This window comes from Calonectris borealis, chromosome 2 (assembly GCF_964195595.1).
Source record: "Calonectris borealis chromosome 2, bCalBor7.hap1.2, whole genome shotgun sequence".
Classification (NCBI taxonomy): domain Eukaryota; kingdom Metazoa; phylum Chordata; class Aves; order Procellariiformes; family Procellariidae; genus Calonectris; species Calonectris borealis.
Window position 1 is genome coordinate 123,530,204 of NC_134313.1, and position 23,201 is coordinate 123,553,404.

A 23,201-nucleotide genomic window follows, 5' to 3' on the forward strand; every position below is an offset into this window, starting at 1 on the left:
ATTCTGATTATTCATCAGAATGCTGAATAACAGCACCACCTTCATGCTTCCCCTTCTCTTCAGTAACACTGGCTCTGCAAGTGCAGATATCGCACACACAGAGCAGATGTGATGCAGAAAGCCCATACATGTAGCAAATAGCCAGTGGAATGTCACGTTTTGGCCATGATGCTAGTAATGAGTGCAACCTTCACCTGTTCCAGATAGTTGCCATTTCCTGAAGAGGTGTTTGGTATTCAGTGTCCTGATTACAAAATAGATCTTAAAAGTTGCAACATTTCAACTTTAGTTGCTGTCGAACACATGTGTGTCCAAATGAGTAGCTTGCTGTCCTGCTCTGGTTTATGGGATAATTCTGCCACACATATGCTTTCCTTGAGGAGCTGCTTTGTGGTTTTTTGTTTGAGTTTTGGTTTTTTTTTTTTACTTAATTGGTAATTATCCTGGACTATCACTGAGATGACTATAATAGAGAGAGAGATGCTTTCTCCTACTTGGTTTCTCAGCCAGAAGTTCCAGAACCGCGGAATCCTCTCCTGTAAGTTGTTATATTTTGGGTTTGCTTTCAGCGTATGCCTTGAAAAGCACCAAGAATCAAATGTGAGCTCAAAGGGACTCACAGGTTTAAAAAAGTAAATTTAAATTAGTTCTGTCTCAAATGAGATTTCAGCTTGAGGGGAAAATCGACAATCTACTTCAATTCCTATTTCTTTAGAAAGAGAACTCCCTTTTTGGCATGAACAGTGAAATTCCAGTGATCTGATCATGTTACTTTTTAGCTTCATTGACCAGGGAATGACTGCAGTCATTCAGGGGATTCTGTAGTTAAGGTTGCCTTCCATTTGTTTAGCTTTAAAATTTCTGTTGAAGCCTGTGTACTATCAGGGTAGTCTCTGCAATTGTGCTTTTGAAATGCATGCTGGACGTGAGCCATATGATTTTTCCAGATGCTGCTTTTTCAGGTAGGTGTTGGTCTCATTTTTCTTGAGATGTACAGGTGAAACCTTTTCCATCTTTGTTTATCAAGAATGCTTGGACACTAAAGACAAGAGCTTTCATAACTCAAGTAAAGACTGATGTCCTGAAGGTAAGTTGTAGAGCAGATGCAGGGTGAGATGGGTAAAATCTATTGATGTGAGCTCAGAGTAGAGCAACCTAGGCTGGAACTTAAACATCTATTAGTCCTGTTCTTCCATCAGGCGTTGGAAGGCTTGTGGTGTTTTGTATTTAATTTTCCATATGCTCCCCATCTCTCTGTCTTCTCCTCTTCTGACTAATGAAAGGTCTTTGTGCAGGAGAAACGCGGGCTGAATTTATTTCAAGGAGCAAAATTGCTCAGAAGTGTAATGACACCAAATGCTTTAAGCCCACCTACAGGGTTGTTCTTAGAAAAGGCTATGGGTGCTTACTGAAGTATTTTTAGGTTTTATCAAAGGTGCTGGATCTGAGTATTTTATTCCTTACTCCCTCAACGTGGCTGAAGGTTGTTGTGGCTTACCCAGCAGATGTTCTTTTAAGAGTCAAATAAAAGCAGACAAAATTAGTCAAATACCAAGTCCTCATGTCTCAGATGAGCCAACAGTTTCTTGGGCTAAGGGATGTGTTCATTTTTCTGAAAAGGCGAACCAAGGGCTCTGTTGCAAGTAGATGCCTGTGCATTTTTTTGCTATTCCTGAGTACGGAAGGGTTAGAGCCATCAGGGAACATATGCTCAGGCAGCAACAACAGCAACAAAAAGAAGCTCTTACTCCATGTTACCTATAGATTATTAAAGGAGCTGAACATGTTACCAGGAGTCTGAATCCCGTAGGACAACATCCTACCCAGTGTTGCAGTCTGTTTTGCTGTCTGAGGAAGTAATTGTGGGCAAGCTCTGCTACCACTGCCATAACTTGCGAAGCAGCTGAGATCTGCCATGAATTGCATACCTGTTTCAGCAGAGAGAGAGAACAAAGTATTGATCTCCTCTGGGACCATAATGCTTGAAAGTCCTGCACTCTCTCCTCGGCCCCTTCTGTGTCCTTGGGCTGGTAAAGGGCCTGTGCTTTCCCTCGCACATATCGTTTTGCTTTGTGGTGCTTAAAAATCATAAGGGGCTCCAGCAAAAAGCATCAGTGCTTTTAAAACCGTGAGTGCGAGTAGGTTTATTGTGTCCTCTACTTTATTACTATCTTAGCAGGAAACCTGTTGTGCAGCTCTTCTTTTCTTGTGTTTTCTGGCAAAACACTAGCATACACTGGTGCCCATACACGCTAGGAATTTGACTGTGCCTGGAGCTGCCTGTAACGATGAGGCAAAATGTGTATACCAAGCAGTTCTTCCATATTTAGACTGTTTTCCCCAGGCATTTGTGAATATAAGGGTTGTGAGCGAGGCACTGAGCTGGGGTTTGCATGTCCAGGAGCACTTTACCCCCTCCTTGGGCTCTTCTGTTTGTTTCGGCTAGTGGGGTGGTTTTAACATCACTAACGCACAGCTTTGGAGGATGTAGGGTTAAGCTTTAGCTGCATCCATGGCTTCATGGTGTGACTGCTTTGAAAAATAAATACTCTTGATTAATAACCCCTCTCCGTAGTTCTAATAGTACATGAATAAACAGTGGCAAGCTTACAATATAAGTTGAAGGTAAAAAGACAGCAGGAAGAGGAAATCAAAACACTCATCTATCACTTGACAACATAATTGCAGTCATTGATGCAATGATCAAACAAGGAGAGTTTATTTCTCTCTTAAATACCATTGCTCTGTCATTATGTGAGACCAATAAACATTTTCCTTTGCTATATTCAGTTGATGTGGAAAAATGTGGTTTGTTCTGTTAGCATTTAACAAATATTATTCTAATAAGCTGAAAGGATGACAGGAGTTTATATGTAGAATTTTACCTTCCTCCGCCCTCCATGTGGATTTTGGTGCCTGGTATGGCCCGAGCTTTTCCCGAAATTGCTGTTTCCTTGCTGAATTCTAAAAATTCTGGGGGACTGAAAGCAGACTGATTACAATGTAAACCATGAGTGAGGCTGATCTGTGTAACCCAGCTGCCTCCGCGATGCCCAGCAGCGGAGAGCCCGACACCCCCAACCAGCGGCTTTGCACTGGCAGCCCGATGCAGGGCAGGCGAGTGCGCCGGTGCGAGCCCCCGTACCTGTGAGCTCCAGCACACAGGGCTCCTACGTGATGCCAAGGTAATTGCTATTTAAAAGAAATTGCTGGCCCTGTCTTAGGGTGCTTCATAAAGTCTGGCTAATAAAGTTTCCTGTACTAACAACCACAGTGAGGACAGTGGTGGGGTGCATTCATTCTATGAGTGTTACTCTGTAACCCTATCGCTTGGCTTGGATCCTTCTCCTGATTTATGTCATTCCCACGTCTCCTTGAAGTTTAACGTGGGAGTGCCTCGGTTTCATAATTGTAAGCATTGCTTGCGCACCGCGCCTTCTAATAATTAGCTCCTATGCCCTTCAGTGCACAGATTGTGCTTATTAATTGCATTTAATGAGCATCTCTCACCTGCAGCAAATTGCCCTGCAGTGTCATATGCCTTAGTGTGTAACATAGCATAGTATGATTTATTTATATAACACACTTGATGACACTTAACAGCTGTAAAAATATGCAAAAATGCTGACCTTGGTCTTGGGTATTTATTGGTTTTGGAGGAAGCACGCAATTTCTGGTGGAGGAATTAAAGTTGATTACCCGTAGCCTTAACGTTATCGCACCAGAAAGAGAATTAATTTCAGCTGGTGCAGCTCTGCCGTGTTTGAAGTGTGGCAGCAAAACAGATAAAAAGCTGGCAGTTGTTTCTGGGGGCTGTGTCGTAGCGTGTATTGCAGCAAGGTGTGTCAGGTAGTAAAGGGGTACATTAGGACTGATGGTCTCCAAATTAATGCAGCCTGCTGAGCTGCCTCATGAAGTACCCAGAAAGATGTGTGATGTGTGAACTGGGGAGGACTATCACACCAGTTCAGTCCCCAGTCGTTCTGTCAGCGCACTCTTCCTTGCATCTCTCCCCTCATTTTACAGAAGTGTGTGTGTGTGGTGTGAATGTGTCGCTGGGGTGGGATTCACAAGAAAGATTTCCAGCAGCATCAGTGTCCAGGATAACGTGAGGACTAATAATGTCCTCGTTCTCTGTATCTTTGTCCCATTTCCCTCATTCCAGCAGGATATCACGTGTGGGTTCCCACCTACGTGTATGGTTGATATGCCATAGACTCCTTTCTGTCTGAATACTGAAGACCTGAGGTATGTTCTTGCTTTCTGATCTAAGTGGGCAATTGGTAATTTGCGGAATTAGAGCTCCTATCTAGCTACTGCCCATGATGAATTGAAAATCACGGCTTGTGAATAATTAGATTTTTGGGTGAAGTTAACATCCACTTTCATGGCAGTAACTTTGAGCACTAGAACAGAACCCAAAAGAAGCAATCAGCTGAGAAAGTGAGTGCAGTTTCCAGTGCGAATGCAGACAACGGCTTGAATTGTTTGGTATAATCTTACAAGCATATGCTGGGGATGGAGCCTTCTGCGCCCTGGTGCTTACTGCTGTGTAATTCCGGTGTGTAAAATCTTCTGGCATAAGCTGTACATATTGAAGCCAAACTACGGATGAATCCAGCTTTTGGGGATTTGGAAGGGGTGGGATTGCAAGGGGAGGTTGTTAACAAAAAATTGGCTTAAACCAATTTCATATCATTCAAATTGTGCTATATAATTTGCTTCACATTTCCCTGGGTGACACAGTCTTACAGTCAGCTAAGTCAAGTTTTCATCTGTCTGTTTTCATCTCCTTCCTCATCTCTTTTCTAAGTCGTAGAAAACCTTAAAAAATATGGGGTTTTTTGCAGGTATTCAAAACAATAGCCTTGAAGAGGGTTCCTTGGCAACCTGCTGCTCTATTGAAAAGCAGCATGATTCATCTTTCATAGGCAAGACAGACATTTTATAAAACTTTCTTTTTTTATTTCTAAAAGATCAAGAGGAAAGATTAACATCGCTGAAGCAGAGGCTTTTCTCTATGTGGCCTCTCCGAAACCGATGTTCCACAGATTCACGCGCCAAATCCTGCCTGAAACATGTTGTTGCTCCATGCAGCAATGAACTCGCAGCACGAATTACAGTTTTGGTGCCTCAGCCTTGTTTAAAATGCATCTGCCCAGCATCACACAAAATATATGTGAGAGAATTTGGCAGAGGATGATGAGGGACTTACCACATGGTGCAGATAGTTCAAAATCATGGTACCTTTCTCTGCAGTTACCAAGAAAGGCATTTTTGTTTGCTGGTTTGTTCTCAAATTGCACCACCTGTTTCTGAAGGGAGATTTTCTTCAGGAGCTTCTATGTACTTCCATAGGCTAGCCTGAAATTTTCCTTTATTTGGCCTGAAATTTTAGAGCAGCATATGGAGAAATAGCCTGATAGAAAAGAAACAGGTTTGATTTCTCTTCCCTCATCTTCCATTTCCCTTGATCACAGGTCAACAGAGAACTGCTTTCCCCGTATGCCACTTAAAGAGAAAATCAATTGTTTTCTGTGAAATTGCCAGTTGATTTCTAAACCTCTATTTCACCCCCACAGAGAAGATGCTGTTAAACGTCCTTCGGCTCTTTGTCACGCCATCTCGGATCGGTAAGGCGGCAGCTCTGAGCCCAAAGGCTATCAGCCTGCAGGAGCGGCAAGCGCCGGAGGCAGAATGTTTCGAGCTTTGTTGTACGAAGCTCTTTCTTTGACAATTTAATGGTGCAGCCACTGAAACTGACCTCTTAGGGGGTGCACGGAGGACACTCGCCCACCCCTGACACACACACAGGGTGTGGAAGGAGTTTCAGGGAGGCTTTGTCTTTTCATGCTATGGGAAAGCCAAGAAGTGCTTTTGGAAGCACTGTTTGCTAAGTACCCTGCACGGTGGCTCTTCTTATAGCTGTGAACTTCTACGGCTCTGAGTTAGTAGCTGAATAATCCAAACAACACGGTGTGTACACTCTGTGTGTGTACGTGCCTGTCCTCCGGCGCTTGCTCTTTGTTCATGCCTGATCGGGAGACTCGGTGACAGGCTTTCAAGCATCGCCTGTTTACAGTTCAGTGAAACTGCTCCAGTTGGCAAAGCAGTCTGTTCTCTGTGCTCTTTGAAGGAAGGAAAAAAAGCAAATGGAGTCCTCAAACTTCAGCGTATAGGCATGCAGGCAAAAGCGTGATGGCCTTCTCCCCTATTATGCATCCCCCGCAATCAGATCTGTCATGTTTACTGATGTCCCAAATGTGGGCTTTGATGTGAACACAAAACTTGCTCTTGTCTGAAATGCAGCCTGTATCAGAAATACCATCAGGTGGTGTCATCTGTTCTCATTGAAGCCAGTGTTTTAACTGGTCATCTTCTCTTAATCACTTGATGAGCTTTATTGTGGATGATTAAAAGTAATTGCTTATTTGCAAGCATAGAGAGATTTTGACAAAATAATTCCATAGTTATTAAACATCAAGTTAAAATAATTGCTGTTTTATAAACATATAAGTAGTTCATCTGTTAATTCACATTTAGGAAACCTAATGAATTATTAGTGCCAACGCTTTATTTATAAAGTATTTTTACAACCACAGATTCTTATCTTTACAAATGCTGTTACATGTGTTTAAATTTATGCTGGTAAGCAGAGGTTTCAAGAGAGCACAAGTCTGTGAGATCTCAGTAAACTGCAAAATATATCCCCCGTCCCACAGCCTGTGGAATTAATGAAACAGGACGAGTGTTTTGTGAGGCCCTGGGGAAGCAGGGGCTGCTCAGAAAAGGGCTTCCAAGGAGAAGAGAGTAAAGGCCCGGCAGCTGAGGGCTGGGCACATGGTTACAGCTGTGCTGCACGGAGAGCAGCACGCCTGGAAGCTGCGGGAGAGAGAGAGGGGAGCGAGGAGAAAGGTGTGTAAGGAGCATGAGGAGCCCAGCATTGCAGGCACCGGGGAAGCGGTGCGGTGGGGAGCAACCGAGGAAGGAGACACCGAGGGCCAGCGGAGGAATTTGCAGAGGAGCCGTTCAGCTGACAGGAGAGGAACGTGGCTTCACGCTGCAGGTTGGCGTGAGCAAGGGAAGAGACTGTAAAGCCAGGATGGACGTGAGTAGTAAATCTAGGAAGTGTTTGTAGCTAAGGACTGTGTTGAAAGGATCTGGCCGGGCATCATCTGAGAGAATGACCTGACAGAATCGGGTAGATAAACTCTCAGAAGGGCAAGGCTGGAGGAAAGGGGGGGATAAAGATGCCCCACACCCTTGGTGAGCCTGCTTTAACCCAGCTGAAAAGATAAGCAACCCTCCTGAAAGGAGAAATTCAGGCACTTCAGAAGTCTTCAGAAGAGGAATCCAGGTGCTGAATTATTTTCTGAGGAAAGTGCCTGCCGATCACCCGCCGCTAGACTTTCATTCCCTGATTAAGGGCAGGATTTAAATTTAAGCCCCGTCCTTGGTGATTCCTATTAGCTGTCTTAAGTAGTCCCCTGCTTGCTGTGCTGGCTGCTGTGCACTTTGGGTACCGAGAGGATTTTGGTAGGGTGCCAGCAGGACCTACGGACCTCGCATTTTGAAGGCTGAGCGCGATGCAAGGGCAATCTGTGCTGAGGTGTCCATCAGCCTCTGCCCCTCTGTCCTCTTCTCATTTGTCTCTATTTGCCTCCCTGTGGCAGTGGCTGTCAGTCATTTAATAACAAACTTAATTACTGCCGGTGACTTGTTATGGCCAGTAAACTTACTGCAAGAGCCAACAAGAAATAGAGAAGATGCAATACATTAGATGGGTGGAAGAAGAGAAAGTTTTGTGGAAGGAGTTGAATAGAGAAAAGACTTTGTTCTGCATCTCGTCCATACCCAAAATTAGCTACAGAGAAATTTTTGAGTAGAGAGGGAATGTAGGATCAGGCCTAGATGTATCTATATCTCTGGTGCTTGATGTCTGTGGGATGCCAGGTATCATAGTCCCACTCCTGATGCTTCTACAGGTTCACTTGGAATTTAACATGTGTCTGACAGGCTCTGTGACTGATCGCATCTGTGCCTTCCCGGCGGTTCTTACACAGCATAGATTATGTTAACATCTCCAGAAAGCTGTTGACAGACAAAACCCTAAAAGGTGATAATATCTTAATAACAGCTAAGCTTTCCTCTTCTCTCTTTTTTTTCTTTTTTTTTCCCTTCTTCTAATCTTTTTTTTTCCTTTTTTTTTTTTTTTCCCCCTTTTTCCTTCAGTACCTCACTGTAACTGCCAGCCAGGTCTGTAAACCCTGATCGTCTGTTATCAGGCACTGCAGGTTTGGCGTGACAGCAACGGTGCTTGGGTTCTGCACATGGAAGACCACTGGTTTGAGTTTCTCCTGTGAGAAACAGAGGATGCTTGGCTCCTTCGTTGCAGAGAGCTGGGGGATAGATTTTATTTCACATTAATTTAACCTGCTTTTCCTCAGCTGCCTCTTTCCCTCTCTACTGTGTTCAGTTTTCCTTTGCATTTAAAATAGGGAACAGCAGGGCAGGATCTGACCACTTTTGCACTTTGTGGGTTCAAGTATTCAAAAGCAAAACTTAAAAATCTCCAAGGTTGATTAGTTTACAGAGTAGAAATTGGATCCCATAAAATCTAGCTCCAGATTTTATAGGTTCACAGATTAAGTAACCAAATAGTCGAAGTTAACTAAAATCTACTTTGTATAGATATAGATTCCTCATTTTATATCATTTCAGTGAAAGCCACACTTTTTTAAAATCCCTGAATATAGAAATATACATTTTTGCATGTTCTGCTGCGAAGCCTGGCCCAAGGGAACCTGCATGAAAGGAGTGAATGTGGGTGTACCATCTCCACAGCGACAATAACTCAAAAGAAGGTGGAGGGCAGGCTTTGCCAAGGCCAGCTCTTCACCTGAAGGACTGGGATAAGTGGGGCGACTGGGAAAGCCGTGACTGTTAGACATGGCTTGTACTGGAGGTCTGCAGGACAGCATGTGCTTCCAGCTCTGGAGAACGTGTGCTCCTCTCCAGCCAAATGCTTTCCTGTCACCGGGAGGTGACAGCAGGGTTGTTCCTCCAATCTCAAAACTGATCCCAGTGCTGCAACCTCTAGTGAGCCCTACAGAGCCAAATATCATGTCCCAACTCTTTGTCACATTCTGGGAGTCCCTCCCTGCTCTAGCACGGGGGGGGGGACCTAAATATAACTCTGGTCTGAGGGCTCTGCCGATGTGGTGACACCTGTGGTGAACAGATTTCAAGTTATAGAAATCTGCATTTTGTTCCCCAACAGCTCTCCATACTCAGGTTACTAAGGTTAATGTATATAACAGCTTCTGCTTGGTCACTCTTGGACGGCTGAAGACTGCTAGCCCCTTTTGTTTGCTATTTTGCAGGTTTACTTGTAGGACTCATTTTAGAGATGCAACGAGAGACGTGCATGTCTGGGTGCTGCATCTCAGGAAAGTTTGCAGCATTGTTTTGTTTCCATTTGGTCAGTAAACGTTCGTTGGTTCCCATGGGAACACAGGTAAGCCGATGCTGAGTGCTTTGGAGAAGTCTGTGCCCTAAATGACATTAATTATGCCCTCAAAAGTGTGGGTGCAATAGAGAATTTGAGTTAAATCCAGGCTGGAAAAAAATCAAGGCTGGAAAAGTTTTGTTTGTATGCAGGAAAATTACCTAACTCTAGTGTTAAAAAAATCAATACTTTTCTACCTTCCTCCAGTAGTTTCTGTCATTCCGCTTCACGCAGTAACTGCAGAATGCTGTAGGCTACAATATTAATTTGAACTAAGGGCTCAGGTGCTTGGGTTTCAATAAGTTCATCCATCTATAAACTAGCCAGACCTTTATGAGGAAGAAAGAACAGACTTCTCTCGCTGGTAATACATTACTAACAAACGCAGGAGACCTTATGTACGTACTTTGCATGGACAGATGCAGTTCAGCTCTCCTTTGTGTTCTGAGGCGACGTAGCATAGTTTTCAAATGAGCTGCAGTGGCACAGGCTGCAAAGCAACAAAGCCAAGCAAGTCCTAAGGGACTTACAATTACTATTCAGAAAGTCAGAGCAAGCTGTTCTTCAGCGTGGAAAAATTTCAGGTCATCTAATTATGGGGTGTGCACCACTGGCAGCAGTAGGAACCCGAGTGCTTGTTGGAAAATTTTCCTCGCCTCCAGTTTACCCTTCAAGTTGTATCTTGCGCAGTATTTCAGCACGTGATGATTCAGGTGGGACGCGCAGGAGCGGTGTTAGCCGCGCTGCCCCTGCCGCGAAGCTGCTGCCAGTTACTGACTTTATGGGAGCGCTGACAGCTCTGCCCCGAGCTCAGAGCTGTTTCGCTTTCTCTCAGCCCACGAATGGCTTCCACGGCCCTGGAGGTTGTCTCAAGGTTCGCTAGCAAATTATACCAGCCAAGCGCCATCTTATTTACTGGGTCCACTGAACAAACAGATACGAGGCAACCAAACCATCTCGGCTGTTCCAAGAGGTTTCTACGCAGCAGCTCCAGGCCAGGCTGGAGGCTGGAGCTCCCTGTGGGCAGGGGGGAACAGCTCCCCCTGCATTGCCTGTGCTGAGAGGGCTTGTCCTGCTGTCTGTATTCATGCCCTGGACCCCAAATTCCTTCAGCAGAGCAGGGAGCGATGCAGCCTCTTAGGTACAAGGAAAAGCTAATAGATTCTTGCCGATGCCTTAGCAAAACCACATCAGTGGAGCTAATATAGAATTATATGAGGAGATTTATTTGAGTCTTTGAAAGAACCAGAAAGCAAAAATAAGAAGCTAATAATTATTTTCTTTTTTAAAAAGGAAGCTGTTAGCAGCTTCTCGCAGTCTTTCACTTTAATTAGCCTCATGTTCGCACGAACATTGTGAAATCCAAACAGCATATGAAGTATCTTGTTAAATGCAACTTGTATCCAATCCTAGTCCCACAGTCCCACAAGTGTCCAAGCCAAGAAAATGAGAGAGCAGGAGACAAGCTCCTCTTGCAAGTTTCATTATCAAAATCTTAATAATCCATTCCTTTTCATTGCACATTGACCACACTTTTTTTCTTACCATCCTACACATCACTGTCTAATTAAGGTACAAAACAAGGTGGAGAAGGCGGCCCTGTACTTTCAAATATTCACGTTTCATATGGCTTTTGTGGCTTACGTTGAATGGGCTTCCCTTACAGAAAAGATGATACCTCTGCCTTTTAAGCCAATTTGACTTATCTGCTCACTGTTTGTTGAGGGTCATCTCTGGAAATCCTTATTCAGAATCTAATACTATCATTAATATCTAATTACTATCATTAATAATAGCAGCTGCAGCAACAATAATAAGTGCTGCTTATGTTGCCGAAGGCCTTAGGGAGTCCAGTTGCAAAGTGGCCCTCTCCTTTGCTTCCACTGCTGGACCTCTGGGGCGGTCTTTGTCTGGGAGAACGGCTAAAGTCTGCATGAGAGGAGCCGGAGGACCTGTGCCTCTCTGCTGGGTCAGCCCCTCTCTGTGGAGCTACCTGAGCTGAACCCCCGGGCAGCGAAGGAGGATCCCAAAGGCTGGTGTCCCCTATGGAAGAGCTGCATTCTTCAGGTCCTGGGTAGTTGAAGTTAAACCCGTATCGGTTTGGGGATCAATGAAGCAAACCAACAGAATGAAAAAGACTGAACAATGTGAAACAGCTTAAATAAAAATGAAGAGCCTGACTGCGCTTCATGTTCTGCTTGTGACTGATATTTTAAAAATAAGCGCCTAAATTTAGTCTCCTAAATTCAATTTTGCTTATTTTCCAATTATGGACATCTCATTAGCTAGCTGTTTCAAATTATTCGACTATTTATTTAGGTACCTAAAAATTAGATGTAAGAAATTTAAGGCAATCTTGAAAAAAGCCCTGACCTGCTCTGTTGGAATTAGATCTTTGCATTCTGCTCCTCATACTCACGTGTGAGCTGGGATAATGTCCGCAAATTGTGGCTTGGGAGCTTCATGATTGACATGAGGAAGAAATTTCTCCACGCTGGAAGAGGTTACTGAGAAGCTGTAGATTAAGCAAAGCTCAGACGAGGCTCTGAGGGAGAGTTGGAGATGTGCAAATAACGGGAAGGGAACTGCTGCACATTGGCACCAGCGGCGCTCAGCCAACATTTCTGGGACTCTCTGAAAACAACCCTAGGCTGTCTATATTTCAAGTATAGGCCAGCAAGTTGATCTTCATGGTTTATGAAATGGCCAAAAAGAAAATGATAACAGACAACACAGATTTTTGTTCTACTGTGTATTAAGAAAGGACAGGGATTTTTTTTTTTTTAAATGAAATGTGCTATCAAAATCCTTGCTGTGCATTTCCCACCCCCAGCAAGCCACTCTCACAGTTCCTGACTACAGCTGTAGTTTAATCACTAGCTGTGTTTCAGACTGCAGAAAACCATGTGGCCATAATCATGTTTTCAAACATAAACTCAATCTTAAAGTTAGCTTTATTTTTGCCAATAATCTTTAGCAACACTCAATGGATCTGCCTATTTCAGTGGGCTCTGTCTTCAGGTTTTCAGTAGTCCTTCCTCAGCCAGGCTCTCGCTGGGCGCATGAGGGAAGGTGAGCAGTGGTGCTGGTGCCAGTTCCTGCTCTGGGCAGGGACAGGCTGCGGTGGCTCATAGGGATTTTGCACTCGTAGAAGTCACAAACTGTGTGATTCTTTGCTAGATGCCATGAGATACGGCCCCAGAAAAGTTACTGATAACTTATCATTTCCTTTGACGGTCCCTAGGTAAGCTGTCACCTCTGAGCTGCCGAGCCCTGAGTCGTGTTCAGCCTTTCAACTTTTTGTTCCAAGAGACTGCACCAGCTTCTTCCCCACTGGAGAACAGCTGGTTTTTCCCCGTGGGAGCAGAGCCTGACACCCCTCACAAACAGTCCTGTTGCACTGCACAGCGTGGGGCTGGATGGCAAAGCCTGGGTCCCTGTGAATCGTTTGGGAAGGCTGCAAATAGATACAGCCTTAGCCGATAGATACTGTCCTAGCTCTAGTAATGCCTCCAAGTGAGAATGTCCCTTGAGAAAGCTTCTAGCCCCAGATGTTTGTCTCTGCCACTTTAGTGAAGGGTGAACTGGTTTTATCACGCTGGTCCATCTTCCTCAGCTCTTCCCCCTCCCTCTCAAAAAATAATTTATTTCTCCCTCTCTTGATAGACGACTTCGATTTAACATACAGAGGCTGGAGATTTGGTCTCTCTGATTTTCACCCATGTTGGATAAAACCGGCTGTGAGTTATTTATAGCATCAATCCAAGTCCATTTTTTTTCCCCTTTTATACTCGTGAATTAAGCAGAGTTCAAATGAGTGTCTGCGAGAGAGGTGGTGGGAGGCTTTAAAGAGGTTGAAAATAACAGGAAGACAGCTGCTGCATCGGTGCGGCTCAGCCACCCCCCTGTCGATCGGGGGACAGATCGACTTGCATTAATCAGAATACAGTTTTAATATTAAAAAAAAGCAGAGAAACTCTTCTGCCTGGGTGCCGGGTTTCCATTCGTTCTGCAGTTTTAGCTTTCTCCACATGCTCATCAGAAATAGAAAGTGCCATTGTGCCGGTGATTGCTGGGTTTCTTTTCAGAGGAGCAGAAGAGGGGGAACGAGGTACAATTTAGGCTTTACAATCTGGAGGTGCTGAAAGAGAAGTCCGAATCGTTGCTGTGCCTGCTATTACCAAAAATGCTTTCAACGTCTCGGTAAAAGCCTGCCCTGCCAGGTGGGGGGCTGGAAGTAGCCCTGGGGGTGCTGAGATCCCCATCCCCATAACTTGTCTGCAGAGCCCAAAGGAGCAGCCCGGGCACAGGGCCGGGCAGCCCAGGAGGATGCTGTGTGAAAGATCCCATAGGTTGAGTGCCGTGGTCCACCCGTCTGAAGCACCTCAAAATGTGCCCCCACCTCAAAATGTGCCCCCACCAGCAGGGGCACTGGTTCCCTCTGGAAAATCTCGGCCTCTGCAGACAGCTTGTCTCTTCCTACTGAAGCCATAAACACTTCAGGGTAGGTGTATTTTCATCCTCGGTTGCTTGTAAAAGCCCTCTGCAGTTTGGTCGCTCTGTAAATAGCTACAACATTTAGGTCCTGCTGAGATACGTGCGTGGTACAAAGTCCTGCAGGAAAATGTACTTTACCGCCGAGTCCAGATGGAGGATTTTAAAGGGGGTCGCAACTCTCTGCATGTTATGCGGGGCCCAAATGAAGCTCCAAGGGAACGCGAAGCACTTGTGCCTGGTGGGATGGATGCCGGAGGTGAGGGTGTCGGGCAAGGACCTGGTGCGGGGAAGGAAGCCACTCCTCGGCTCTGCGCCGCCGACCTTCACCCACCGCCGCGCCCCAGCAGCCCAATTCAGCTGGGAGGTCTGCTCAGTCGCGGGGGGCGGTTGCCTCCATCCATTCTCCCTGACGTTTGGGGAAAGATTTTTAGCCACCCAAGGGGTGAGCTGGTCCCTCTGTATTTGCACCAAGGAAAAGTGGCCGAAGCTCGGGGGATTTCCTAGTCTTGTAAGATGTAGACTTGCACCTCAAGCACGCAATACAACCTAGCGACGCTCAGCCATGCAAAAGCATCAGGTGGGGCCAAGACAGAGCAGAGAGGAAAGTGTGGTAGTGCCTAAGGAGACATCCCTGTGAGGCCACCTGGGCCTGGTACCATGATCTGGCCATGCATCGGGGCTAGTGTGTGCCATGGGTGCCATTTTGCTCCAGACACTGTGTAGGTGTGATCATGGAGCTGACTGGTCCCTGCTCCTCCTCTGCCCCCACACATATACTCTTGATTTGCTACGTCTGTACCACTGCCATGCCTTTTATTAGCACTAGATAACTAGGTGGACATTTGAATAAATGGTATAGTTTTCCATTGTGCAGAAATATTCCTTCTACCCTTGTGAGAAGGATGAGCAAGAGGCTCAATAACACATAAGCAAAAACCAGATGACTTGTGCTTCGTCACTGCCCTGGCGTGGTGAAACAGTGACTTCTCTATGTACCGCGCAACCTTACACACAACAACAGGTTGGTAAACTATGAATGTGTTCAAAGTTTGGTGTTGAAAACATTTTTGCTGCATTGATTAGTAGGAAATTGCACTGCAGAGAACTTTCCGAAGAGACATCTTTAATTTTCTCCGTTACTTTTGCCATTGCTAGTAATTGCCCCACTTAATTAACATTGCTCTGTGTGTTCCCAAGGATTTTGTCCTTTCCTCTCCTCCCATCATGAGCCACCTTCTCCTGTGGGGAAGTGTCTCAAGATGGGGCCTTAAGGGAAGAAATGCTCTGTAGGATCTTTGCAAGGTTTTTGCCAGGCTCCTCTAGGTGAGAGTAGAGTTTCACCCATCCATCCCAAAATGAGCAGCTGTCACCTCCATGCACTGAAAATGCCTAAAAACGGTACCCATCGTCAGTGGAGGACTCCATACGCAACGTATCTGGGGAAGCCAAGTGGGATTATGTCTGCTGTGATGGGTGATGTTCCCTTCTGGTGTTTTAGCTGTGCTGAACTGGGCCTGTTTGGTGTGGAGGTGTGATTTTACCGCGTCCTTCAACGGCAACTCAGGCTAGCTTGTGATCAAAGCCGAAATTAGAGCCACATTGTGACATTTGGAAAGGATATAGTGAAAACTCTTTAAATGTTATTGGGTCACTGAGAAAGGATGGGGTTGGTGTTGGCGCAGACGCAGCACTTAAGGAGCTTGCGTGTTTCTAAATAGGCTTCTGCCCTCTTTTTTCCCTTTTTACAAATGGCGTTTGACCCCACTATTGTGGAGCCAGCTGGGAAAGCGCAGATGAAGGAGAGCTATAAAGATCTCATTCCAACAGCCCTGTTTTAGGAACCCACCCACTCAGGGCAGAAGTTGAGGGAAACTCGTTTTGCTGAAGAGCGTCACGCGAATGGGCGCACAGCCAGGCCAATGCCCACTGGTCTGAAGGGCTGTCTTTAAGAGAGTTCTGTTGTATAGGGCAGTGATTCAAGGGCCATATTAATCCATACAATGTCTGTGAAGACAGTAGTATTACTGTTTCCATCTGTTTCTTAACTATTTCATAGATTTTTTTTTTATAGTGAGGATGTACTTTTGGAGGCTATTGCGTGGTTCCCCCCAAAAAACTGAAAAGTTACTGTTTTTCATTAAATATAACAACATTTTTTTCTGCAGGACTTGAAATAATTTATTGTTTCTGGTACTTCTGAACTCCATCTGGTTAGTTTTTCTCTATACGTTTGTTGTTACAGCTGCCTTTAAAAAGCGCTGAGCGTTATGTCTCTGCTTCATGCTCTTGATTTTTTTTCATGTCACTAATAATGGCACTGGTTCTGATCACAGTGACTCGGCGTTCAGAGTCAGCCATGTCAGTCAATGGATAGGTTTTCCTCCTGCAGAGAAAAATCAATTGTTTGTCTAACTTCATTGGGGCAAATAAAAAAAAAATTATCTTACAGCCATCAGTGCCTCTGCCTTCCTCTCATTAGAGTCAGTAAAAACTTCCCTGTGATTCCTGGGGCCTTTGGATTAGGCCATTATAGAGAATGGAGCTTCTTGAAATAAAAAGTATTTTTCTATTCTCATAACTTACAGTCACAAACTTGCCTGATTTGATCACTGGTGGTTTTAAAGCTGGTTCCAAGAAGAGCAGTTTCAAATAAATGCCAGTTCCCAAATTCACAGGACTGTGGATTTTTTTCTTTCATTATGCGGTATTTATCAAGAGAAGGTTTATTTTCACCCTGCAGTGCAGTCACGCTCCCACTTCAAGTCTGCCAGGATCAGCAGCGATCCTTGTGGAAGTGACCCAACGGCGCAGACAGCCCGTGGAACAGCATAGATGGAAAGAGGCTTCAGGAATAAAAAAAGAGTGAGAAAAGGATGTGGTCCCCATCTGACTGGGGTGGCCAACTGGTTGCATTGGACCACATCATGTGAAAGGGTTATTTGCACTGGTTGATGTTAACCATGGAGAAACGAAGCCTTCCTATTTCCCTTGTTCTCCCTGTCACCCTTGTGCTGCCCATATCTTTGTGCCTGTATTTGGTCTAGGATATCCACAAAATGAGATGAGTCTGGGTGGATTCATTATGTTCGAGGACCTATCGTGCTCTGGCTTGATAAAAAGGCCCAATTCTGGTCAGAAGGGGCAAGGATATTCTCAGCAGCGTGTGTCTCAAAGGCCAAAAACGTATGGGACAAATGAAGGCAAAGTGGGGCAGAAGCCCGCTGAAGTGCTCTGCCAGGGCTGTAGGCTAGAGCAGCTCCTTTGGCAGCTCTAAGCCATAGCCAGGCTTGGCTCACACAGGACCAGGGGGACGCATCCATCTCCCTCTCCAGCACCCTTGGCCACCCCTTGTGCTCGGCAGGCATACAAGAGCACTGAGCCTGTAGGAAATAATAGAGGATTGGCACCGCTCGCCAGGCCTGGGACAGCGTGTTAACAAAACCAGACACATTAAAGGAAGGGCTCAACATTTTCCTGGGGAGCGCTGAAATTTAAACAACCATTTTTAGGCAGTTCTTTTCAGAAAGCCCAGCTGGGAAGACCACCTGCCTTCTCTGGGCCATTGTGATAAGACGGCAAACTATCTCGGAGCGCCTCCTCGCCGCGGGTGGCTGCTCAGCTGGGTCCTCCGCAAGCCTTTTGATGTGTTGGGGAATCAAAGGGGGAGACACAAAGAATAGGCAGAAGTCATACATATGAATGTGCACATACATAGACAGTAACCTTTCCTCCTCTGATTACCCTAGCCATAAATGCTTGTGACATCAATACTTTATGAGAAGGAACCGTGCGCGATTACCAAGTGCTGCTTCGGAATTGCAGGTGGAGGGAGAGGATTTAATCCCCTTCGTTTAAGATAGTTTAAGAGACAGCTCAAGTTTTATAAAGTTACAGAAGTTGCAGTGAGTGAACACCATACAGATAAGCTATTACTTCTGCAAGGAAGTTTCCCGGTATAAGAGGCATTATATATGAATTTGTTGCATGGCTGCTCTTGGTTGCGTGTTTTACTTCATGTAAAATAGCACCGTGAAGCACTTATGTCTGTTTATTTATATATTTATATGTGTGTGTATGTATGCATGTATACACACACACACATTTATATGTCCGTGTACATATTTTGTATGCATTTTAAATATGTGTATATAAATATAATATACACACACTTTTTTGTATATATATATATATATATATGTACACATACAGAATGCAAAAGTGCTAGGATGAAGCGCTAGGGTGCTTTAACACTGACAGCTATTTTTAGTTGAGTAAATAAGAACAGGAAACATTTCTAGCGTCTGAGTTCTTGCCAGCTGTTAAGATCTAGCCAAGACCTTAACAAGAGCAAGAGCAAGAGGTGTGTGTAGATTTTGAAACTGCTTTAATTAACATCATATTTTTACTCCCAAATTACGTCTGATTTTGGTTAATTTTTGCACTCCTCTACATTTTATGCCTTACAGTAAGATTTAGCTTCCAGATGTTTTCAGTAGGGAGACCAAAGCCTAGAGTACTTTCTGCAGCTCTGATTGCCGGTGTTGAAGACGCAGGTCAGTGCATGCAGGTGCAGACGGGGCCACAAGGACAGGCAGAGGGATGGGGACGTTGCCATCGAGGAGAAGTAGGGCCCTTTTACCAAAGAGGTATGCTTGTTCTCCAGCAGTTATGCCAGAAGGTGGGGAAATAAACACCAGGGAAAAAAATGGTTTTAAGATGGCCAGGGATAAATTTTAGCCTGAAACAGGCTTAAGCAGTAGAGACTAAAGTACTTGTCCATTTCAACACACAGATTTTTCAGCTTGTGAAGCCCACCTGGCCATGTGTGATGGCTACCAGGCCTATGCGGTTTCTTTCCAAACCGTGTCACAGCTAACTACCGCTACTTCTGCTGTATAAATAATGGGGATTTAGCATCTCAAAACAGTTAAAAAGCTGAGAGGGAGATAGCAGCATACAGAGGACATGATGAAATCAAACTGCAGAACTTGGTACTCTTGGGGCTCTCCTGGGAATGGGAAGTATCACTGGCTCCTGAGATCATTTTGGCTCTGACTGGCTGCACAGATGTGCGTTGTTTACCCTACCAACGAAGATGTTGCCTTTTAAAATGGTGTGGTACATCATTTCTCTGAAGCTGGAGCCTTTTCTGCGAGGGAAGACCATGCGTTTTAAAATGGGGCATTTGATCAGTTTGAAAAGAATCAAGGCTGCACATCAGACGGTGCCTCTTGGCTTCGATGTCCCAGTTTTAGGACCGTTATAAAATCTCTTAAAAACCCTTACAAGGACTGGGTGACTGAAGACTTTCTGAATGAGCATGAAACATCCCACGGCATTCATTACAGTAGATCACGGGCCGGTTATCCTCTGCTATTAGTTTGTACTGGAGTGGACCTAAAATCTTCCCCTGCATCAGCTGCTGGAGAACACATGGTCCTTTCCTTGCAGCCGGGGCCCTGCTCATACAGGCTCCTCAGTTCGGGGCGGCAGTTTCTGAAGCTGGTCCCAGCCAGGCACTTGGTTGCCAGCGGAGAGCAGCCCCAGTCCCTGAGCCGTGAGGAGCGGGCCGTCTTGGTGGCAGGCGGGCAGGATCGGCCGGTGGTGCAGTCAGGGCCAGAGGCTACAGTGCACAGGGCTGCCCGTAGCACCAGGCACACTGAGGAAGGTTTTACAGGTCTAGACCATCCGAAGAGCTTCCTACTGAGGGGTAAAAAGACCCTCCGGCATTTGGGCTGTCTGCCAAGCAGCGTAACACTCTGTCTGGTGAAGCTGAGAGTCCAGCCAGAGGGCTTGGGGGCAGGGGGAGAAAGCTCTGGGATTCTTGTTAGGTATTGCATTAAACTGCAAGTACTAAATTTACATTAAACATCATAATCTGCAATAAAGAAGCAATTGCGAGAGCCACTGAGTTCCTTTTACAAAAACCCTTTAAAAATACCCACCAATAATGCTATTTATTCCAATATTTCTGTAAAGCAGTTAACAGAATAGTTCTTCAGTAACGTGTTGTAAAGAAGCAGATACAGAAGAAAGATTTGGAGCAGCAAAGATGCAAGATGCACCGTATTGTGCAATATTATATTTCAATTATCTTAACCCTAGGAGAGGAAAGAGACCAAGAACTCCAAGCAACAGCAATAAAATGTTAAATCTTTGAGAGGCAATGTTGTAGGCAGCAGTTTTTGTAGTCATGGCTATCAAAAGATAGCCAGCGAGCTCTGAGAAAAAAAAAAGTCTGGTTGGCTGTGATGAAATGCCTGGTAATTGTCTGTCAGTTTTAGCTGAGGAAATTAGCAAATGACTCATGGGCTGCAAGCGGTGCGGAGCGTGGGGAGGCTCATCCATCATCTCCAGAGCAGCCTTCACTTTCGTACACTCTCTGCTATTGTTTAACTGAAGGACGATGTAAAATAAAATGCAAAAGGTCATAAATAAAATGTTTCAGGACGGTAGAGGTTTAACCCAAGCAAGCACAACCAAGGGTGATGGTAATGGTTGGGGTTTTTTTATTATGGCTGATGTTCAGAGAGGATTCCCCGAAAGCCTGGTGCCTGCCGTGGGGCTGGAGAGCTTTGGCAGGGTGAGAGGCACAGCGAGCCGAGCAGAAGGAGCCAGATACGAGCATCAAATAGGACTGAACTCCAGGGAGCTCAGGGGTTTGTCTCCTTCCAGAGCGATGAGAATTAGGTAGATAATTAATGTAGATGGCACTATTATCTCAGCTGGGAATTTCCTTGCATCTTTAGGTGAAAAACTAAAGCCTGAACAGCCCAGCCAAATGCTTCTTACTAAGAAACATGGGATGGGGTGGGATGTCTCAGCTCATCCAGTGGATTTTGGAAGAGAAGTGACCCACTGCTTTTGTTAAGATGCAAACCTCTACTCTTTTACCCAGGCTAATATGGGGAATATCCTGGACTGGAGGAGGGCAGGGAGGGATGAATAATACCTTAAAATAAAGAATTCTATTAGGTAGAAGGACTGGAAAAAAATGTGTTACTTAGTAATAGACTGATAACAAGCATGATTCTTCCTTTATAAAACCAGTGCTCTTCTGTGGTAACTCCATTGACAAAGCAGAGTGTAGGTGGACTGGTGAATCAAACCTTGTGTTTATTTATAAAAACAACTGAACGATAAAATGTTTTCCCTGGCAAAGTAGCTACTGCAAACTCTGAAATTTGTGACTAGCTCTGAAATTGTGACTAGCTCTGTTTATAGGAAGATGCTTCATCAGCTAGATGAAGCAAGGGCCCTTTAGAACCCTCATTCCCTGTTAATGCAGAATGGAAGCAGGCAAACTGAGCCTTATTCACTTTCTCATAAAATAACAAATTGGCATGAAATTAATTACATAATTTTCTGCCAAAGAATTTTCCAAGAAGTGGAAATACACATGCAGTCAGGTAAATGTAGTCTCAAACAACATGGCAGTAAATCAGTCACTCCTACATTGAATGGTAGAGTAGTTTAGCAATATTGAAAACTGCAGTTGAAAAGAACAGGTTTTCAACTAAATTCCCTCAAGAAAAAGAGCCCAGAATGTGCTTCAAATTATCACCTTTCTTTACAAACCAGCAGTAATTATTCTGTTTCACACCAAAACTGATACACCTGGAAAGGGGATAAAAAAATCCACCAAACCTCAATCAGAAAATGTGCTGAAGACAACTCCTCTGATTGCAGACTACTTTGCTTTTTTCTGCTGCAAAGGGTGTAAGTGTTATGTTGTCTTCTGAAATGACTGCTAAATTCCCAGGAAAATGGCTGAGTGTCTGTGCATTAGCTTTCTAAATGACCTAGATCCATCTTTTTTATATTTTGTCTTCTGTGTTTCTTATTTATATTCTTAAATTACTGTCAGACTTCTGAGTAAGAAGTTTATAGATCTCTGGTGGAGAAGGGAAAATGGGGTTTTTTTGGTAATTATGTATGTTTATGGGAAAACCAGCATTTCCCATTGTTTTTCACAGATGATACCCCTCTTACCCTTTCCACAGAAGACTCTTTTTATAGTAGATACCATTCAAGTCCCCCAAACCAGAGGTAAAGATGAAAGTGCCTTAGTATCAGAACTAACAGGAGAAGCTCAAACGTTGCATGAATCCTATCGATCCAGGATATCTTTGATGTGCTTTTTCAGTTGTCTGCCCGGAACACAACCCACAGTTATTTGACAAAGCCACATTGATTTTCCTCTGTTCTCGGCATTCTCCAAAGACGGGCGAGAAAGTCAACCACAGAACAGGTGGTAGGAGGCCAGGGTCAACCCGCTGCAGAGGGAGTTGCTGAGAGTGCATTGGATGCCGCCACGCTAAAGAAGCCCTCCCAGCCACCCTGTCGGAAGAAGAGAGATCCGGACAGGCGGTGTTTAATCCCCGGGAGAGCAGCTTGGGATTCATTTGGCATGGAGAATGGTAGGAGGTCAGTTCATGGTATTAGGTTGGTTAAGTCAGCCCTGGGAGAAACAGTCCTCTCCTGGTGAGACCAGGCCAACTACCCTTGCTGGAGGTGCGTGCAAGCCAGCAGGGCTGGGGTGGACTCCCCCAGGCTTCTGGGACAAACACCTTGACCAACTGCTCTCTCCTCTCAGATATGGTTGCGGTGACTGAATCAGGAAACAACAGGACAAATAGCAAGTGGCAGCAAGAACGGGGAGCGGTCACTCATGCTATTGTTGGCACCACTCAGCAGTGGCTAGCATGGCCCCTGCTTTGCAGCCTTTGCAGCCCTCTTGTCTCCAGTATTCCCAGCTTGCCACCAGCCAGTGCCACAACGGCATTACCTCCCTTTCCTGCACCCCGGTGTTGCAGCAGTCCCTTCCAGCCAAAGCACCGGTCTGATTTGCTGCAGCCCCAGTGACTGTCATTCCCTTTGGCCCCCTACAATAACCTCATCTCCTGCCCCTCTCAGAGGTTCCTCAGATGTCACCCAGAGATAAGCAAAGGGAGGAAAACCCACAGTCTAGATGTAGGTCATAAAGGTGAGGCATGGGAGAAGGTGGCAGTACAGCCCTCTTCGGAGACTGGAAACACCTTCTTTGGTGGAGGTATTCCTGCCAGTGTGATTTAAGGAACCAGAAACAAAGCTGTATCCCAAGGCCAGGCTGGCTCTTGGATAGCTGCAAGCCCCAAGACACACATTGCTTAGCCAAACTTTCATCTCATTCCTGGCCAGACACTTCCTTGGATTT